The sequence below is a fragment of the Tupaia chinensis genome, unplaced genomic scaffold, assembly GCF_000334495.1.
Source record: "Tupaia chinensis unplaced genomic scaffold, TupChi_1.0 Scaffold000708_1, whole genome shotgun sequence".
NCBI lineage: Eukaryota > Metazoa > Chordata > Mammalia > Scandentia > Tupaiidae > Tupaia > Tupaia belangeri.
In genome coordinates this window covers 659,658-665,819 of record NW_006160231.1, presented here as the reverse complement: position 1 = coordinate 665,819, position 6,162 = coordinate 659,658, and the positions used below count along the sequence as shown (strand labels likewise).

Sequence of the window (6,162 nt, the reverse complement as noted above, 5' to 3'; positions counted from 1 at the left end):
GGGGGCACGCGCGGGCCCGGCGGCCACGCGCAGGCCGGGTGGGGGGAGGGTCACGCACTGGCCTGGCGGCCACACGCCAGCCCCAGAGAGGCAGCGGAAAGCAGAGCAGAGCCCAGGCCGCGCTGGCCCAGGGGGCCGCGCAGGGCCCGGGGGCCCCACGCAGCTAAACCTAACTATTGATACCCATGTTATTTTGTGACTAAGAGAATCCTGGGTTGGCCAACATTAGCAGATCTTTTTCTGCCCTGGAGACTTTTCAATACGACAGAGGTCACGTACTCGATGCCTTCAGGCTGGCCAGGCGACATGCCTGGGAGAAGCAGGCGTGGTGGGGATTAAGCAAGCCAGAGAGCACAGGCTGCTCTTTTTTTTCAGGAATGCAAGGCGATTTTTTAAATGTGATATTAAGTCCTTAAAGGAAAATGGCACAGACTAAACCAATGTGAGGAGTTCTGCAGGGGGTGGGAGAGAGGCCGGGGGACGATGCCTACTTGGAAGATGGCATTTGAGTGGAGACAGTGAGTTCTGCATGAGGAGGAGACAGGGCTGTAGGGTCACAGAGCGAGACAGTGGGGCTTGGAGAGTGTCTGGAGTGTGGCCTCAGGAATGGGTGACAGGAGTGAGTCAACCTCCAGAGGCGAGAGGCTTTGAGAACAAGGCAGCCTGCATGGGGCTGGGGCTGGACGAGGACGTGGGCAAGTCCCCTGTGCTAGCAGGGAAAACCGTGGGGTCTGGGCCTTCAGTGGGCAGAGCGGGTGGCCTGAAGACAGCTACAAGGGAGGCAGAAAGGTGGGCAACACAGGGGGTGCGAGCTTGACACAGGGTTAAATGCTACCTCAAAGAAGGGTTGGGCAAACCATGTGGAAAAAACCCACAAACCATCAGCAAAATCTGAGCTGAATAGACATAAGGTTATTTCCATCTTTATCTACCCCCCACGTAAAGTGAATATTCATGTCTTGTTTGTGCAAAAGGCTTAGCCCTGAGCCGGGCGTACGTAGGTGCTCAGTACACGTCAGTCCAGGTGACTTTCTTAGTAAGTATATGCTGAGCATATGCTGAGCCGGCTAGCGCTTGCAGGAAAGTCCGCTCAGGACGGTGATGGGGCCAGGCACAGAGAAGCCAGGCAAGGGGTGGGGGGCGACCAGGGACAGTGTGCTAAAAGCCCAGTAAGGAAACAGCATGCTGGGTGGGATGGGAGGTGGCAGTAACCTGTACGGAAGCTGGAGACTAGTGAGAGGGAGGTGGAAGTAACCTGTACGGAAGCTGGAGACTAGTGAGTCAGAGTGCAATTGAGGAGTGTACAGTATGCCACAGAACTGGCTCTCTGCAGAGGGCAGCATGCTGTTGGGGGGGGGGGGCTCTTCCACGGTCTAGGGGATTCCTTGGCAGCTTTAAGGAAATACCCATTCAACCAATACTTCTATTGCCATGTGCCAAACACTCTTCAAAGAACTTTTTAAATTATAAGCACATTGGGACCAGGTTAACGTAAATGGCTATGTCGCTGGGCTCCCATGTAGCTGACCACGGTTCGAGTCCCAGACCCGGTGGCTTAAACTCATGCTGGGCATGTGTGCATGCGTGCCCAAGATCCCAAGAGGAGATCGGAGGAGAAGGGATTGCGGTGTGGCCATCCCCTCTGATTTCTCGTGTTCTGTCTCTCTGTCTCTCTGTCTCTCTCTGTATTTCTGGCAAGTGCATGCACCCTATAACAACAACAAAAAAAAAAGTCTCCAAAAAAAGGAAAAAAAAATTACAAGCACATTTAATTCAGGCTACCCACCAATCTTCCTAAGAAGATTCTCTATCCTCAGCTCCAGTCCAAGACACCACACCCTAAAAATTTTGGGTTTTTTTAGTTTATTCTATTCATAATAGAGAACATGTGAGCACGCACAGGAGACAGGGGCAGAGAGAGAGAAGTGCCCTCAACGGGGTCTTGTCATGCCACAGTCCACTCTTCCCAGCCCTCCTGCTCATCAGGATCCCGGGTACTTGCACGCCGGGTGTGATCCCAGGCACCTGCACACCTGGTGTGATCAGGATCCTGGGCACCTGCATGCCAGGTGTGATCCTGGGCATCTGCATGCCTGGTGTGATCCGTGGCACCTGCATGCCTGGTGTGATCCCAGGCACCTGCACGCCTGGTGTGATCAGGATCCTGGGCACCTGCACGCCTGGTGTGATCCTGGGCACCTGTGTGTCTGGTGTGATCCTGGGCACCTGCACACCTGGTGTGATCCCAGGCACCTGCACACCTGGTGTGATCAGGATCCTGGGCACCTGCACGCCTGGTGTGATCCTGGGCACCTGTGTGTCTGGTGTGATCCTGGGCACCTGCACACCTGGTGTGATCCCAGGCACCTGCACACCTGGTGTGATCAGGATCCTGGGCACCTGCACGCCTGGTGTGATCCTGGGCACCTGTGTGTCTGGTGTGATCCTGGGCACCTGCACACCTGGTGTGATCCCAGGCACCTGCACACCTGGTGTGATCAGGATCCTGGGCACCTGCATGCCTGGTGTGAGCCAGACCTCCGTGGGCCGCGTGGCTTCCAGTGCTGCAGTTGGGGCGGTACAGCCTCTGCTCCCGAGGCTGGCCCTAACGATTTTTATAACTGTTTGGCAGCAAAATCTGAGCTGAATAGATATAAGGTTATTTCCATCTTTATCTACCCCCACATAAAGTGAATATTCATGTCTTGCTATAGAAATACCATCTTTGATTACAGGGTATTTTGCCCACTTCTCACTGGGGACATTAAGAAATATACAACATGGGGGACCAGCAGTTAGCATAATGGCTATGTTGCTGGACTCCCATGTAGTCGACTGCGGTTCGAGTCCCAAACCCAGCGGCTTAAATTCACGCTTGGTGCGTGTGCGTGTGTGCCCAAGATCCCAAGAGGAGAATGGAGGAGAAGAGATTGCGGCGTGGCCATCCCCCTGGGGGATGATTTCTCATTTTCTGTCTCTCTGTCTCTCTCTGTCTTTCTGGCAAGTGCACGCGCCCTATAACAAAAAACCTGTCTAAAAAAAGAAAAGAAAAGAAAAAGAAATATACAACATGGGACCAGCAGTTAGCATAATGGCTATGTCGCTGGACTCCCATGTAGTAGACCGCAGTTCGAGTCTTGGACCTGGCAGCTTAAATTCACGTTGGGCATGTGCGTGCATGCCCAAGATTCAGAGAGGAGAATGGAGGAGAAGGGATTGCAGCGTGGCCATCCCCCCTGGGGGGTGATTTCTCACTTTCTGTCTCTCTGGCGAGCGCACGCATTCTATAGCAAAAACTTCTCAAAACAAACAAAAAAAATTAGCAAAAACTTCTCAAAACAAAATATATATATATATATATATACACATATATATATAACATGCCCAATGTATGAAATCTAAACTTTCTGGATTCTGAAACATATGTGGCCCCAGGGTTTTGGCTAAGAGAGAGTAAAACCTGTTACTATCTCCAATTCATGGAAGAGAAAACTGAGGAATAAGTGAATTCCCGAGGCTACGCCAATAACAAGGAAGCGAAAATATGACCCCGACCGTCTGGCTGCAGAGTCCAGGCTCCAGCAGATCGAGGCATTCTCCTTTTTAGGAAGATGCCTGTGGTTACTAGCAGAAAGGACAGCAGTAAGAAAGTCACGGCAGAGGACCAGACCCGGGTCGATGGTAGGGATGCGAGGAAATGGAGACTCAGAGACGTTTAAAAAGAGGCTCAGTGGAGGCTGGTGGTTGGCCACTGGCCGTGCGGCGTTGACAACCATAGAAAGACTGTCAGGGGGCTGTCCAGGGTTCCGTATTCAGTCCCGGGAAGGCAGGGCGATGGGCCACTCAGGGAAGTGGGGACAAGGAGGGAGGGCTGGAGGAGACGACGAGGGACTCAGTACCCATGCCTCGTGTTCAGGCTGAGGTGTCCATTAAGGAGGAGGGTGTGCACGGCGGGCGCTGTGAAAGAGGTCTAGGGTCAAGGCTGAGCTGGGAATCGCTAGATGGAGTGGTCGTCGGGACGTGAGCCGGACTGTGCAATGACATGAAAGTCTAAGAGTGCGAAAGAGCCACCGATACGGAAGGGTTAGAGAGCAGAAAAGGGGGCCGGCAGGTGGTGTGGTGGTTAAGGCACTAGACTTCCACATGGCCGACTGTGGTTCGAGTCCCAGACCACATCCCCCCCTTCTCTCTCTCTCTCTCTCTCTCACACACACACATACACACACACACACACACACACACACATGCCCTATATCAAACTTTTAAAAAAAATTAACAATATAAATAAAATAAATAGAAAACAGTTGGTAGGGGAAGTCGAGGTTAGACAGGACCGGGAGGCACTGCACTGTCTTCAATCAAAGTCGAGGGTACAAAAATGCAGAGCACTAAAACCTTTCATTTGGGGCTGGCAGGAGGTGTGGTCATTAAGGGCGCTAGACTCCCATACGGCCAACCACGGTTTGATTCCCAGACCTGGTGGCTTGCTTTCTCGCTTCCTCTCTCTCTCTCTCCCCTTCTCTGGTCAAATTAAACAATAATAATAATAAATAAGCAAATGAAATTAAATAAAATAATTCTTAACAAAAGAAACCAACCTTTCATTTGGAGAAACGAAACCATACTCCAAGGGAGCATCATCGACATCCCACCACGGCACCAGCAGCCACGGCCGCCACCGATACCGGCAGTGGGGACCGGGCCGCCCGCCGGACTGTGACCCGAACGGCTGCGGGGAAGCAGGAGCGAAGGTCGGCCCGCAGCGCAGCCGTCTCTCGTGGGCAATGCCCCTCCTGATAGCACTGAAGGGGAAAGGAGGAGACAGAAACACGGGACGGCAGGTGAAGGCTTCACTCATCAGGACAAAGGCTGTGGCTTCAGGGAACACAGACCCTCACAGAGATTGCCAGTGCAGACCTGGACAACAGGCCGCTCCGTGGAAGGCAGCCACGTGCATCCTGAAACCCTCCTCAGTACTGTCCAACTGCTGGAAGAGGCCATCTCCATGTTGGGCCACGCGGAGAGGGCTGTCCTCACTGGGGGTGATGGAGGCAGGCCCTCAGGAAAGCCATTGCTGAGCTCTCAGGGAAGCCCGCAGCCGGGAGAGCTCTGGACAGCGGCCGTGTGGGCTCCTTCTTGCCAGACACATTTCCTGTGCCTGTGCCTGTGGAGCCCGCGGACAGTTAGACGGTGAAGAGGCCTTCCAGAGACGCTGCTGAGAAAGAGCCAGCGATTTCCCAAGAGCAATAGCAGCCCCGCAGGTCTGCACAGCCCGGGGCCTCTGAGCACGGCCATCCGCGCGCTGGAAGGCGCTCACTGAGATGGAGCTACAGCAGGACCGGTGGCCACGTCGAGGGGGCTCAGGAGAAGCTGGAGAGGAGGTGGAGGGTGCCCACCATGAGCACCAGGTCATGCCGATGAGGCTTGATTTGATGAGGCACCAAGACCATCAGAGGATGGGAGAGCTGCACAACCAAGCAGTACAGAAGCGAAAGCAGTGGGAGCTCAGACAGGAGGAGCCCCGGCACCATGAGGAGATGCAGCGGGGACAGAAGGAACGAAGCAGGACAGCAGGAAGGATGCAAGGGAACCTTCCCCGATGTGAGAGAGCAGGAGACGCAGATGGGTCAGATGGCTAGGGGAGGTGCCGTGGGCATAAACAGCAGAGGCGCCATGCCCCCTGGCCCTGTGGTACCCCAGCCCCTCCAGGACCTGCCACTATGATGCCGGATGGAACCTTGGGATTGACCCCACCAACAACTGAGTGCTTTGGTCAAGCTGCTACAACGGAAGGAATTGGGGCAATTGGTGGAACTCCTCCTGCATTCAACCGTGCAGCTCCTGGAGCTGGATTTGCTCCAAACAGGCGTCCCAGATACTAGCTAAAGTTGCAGCGTCTAGCTTCCTAAAACCCTTAAAAGAAGGACCCCTTTTGGACTAGCCAGAGTTCTACCCTGGAGAAATGGTAGAGGTTCCTCCCAGTAGTTAGGCCTTCCCTGCCTGAACTGCTCTAGGAGTAAAACTGGAGGCAGGGGCGGGATTTAACAAATCCGATCTGTGTGGCATATCGTTCCATCAGTCTCTGGGTGGTGCGTTCCTAAGTCTCAGATGTGATTGCTGAGGGCCTGGGGGAGCCATGGCAAAATGGATCCAGCTAAACCC

The 6,162-nt window shown here is 53.9% G+C and overlaps 1 pseudogene; it reads left to right on the top strand.

Annotated features, from left to right (window-relative positions):
- LOC102474470 (non-POU domain-containing octamer-binding protein pseudogene) overlaps window positions 1-5,882 on the top strand; it is a 17,109-nt pseudogene extending 11,227 nt beyond the window's left edge.
- The last annotated feature ends 280 nt before the right edge of the window (window positions 5,883-6,162 follow it).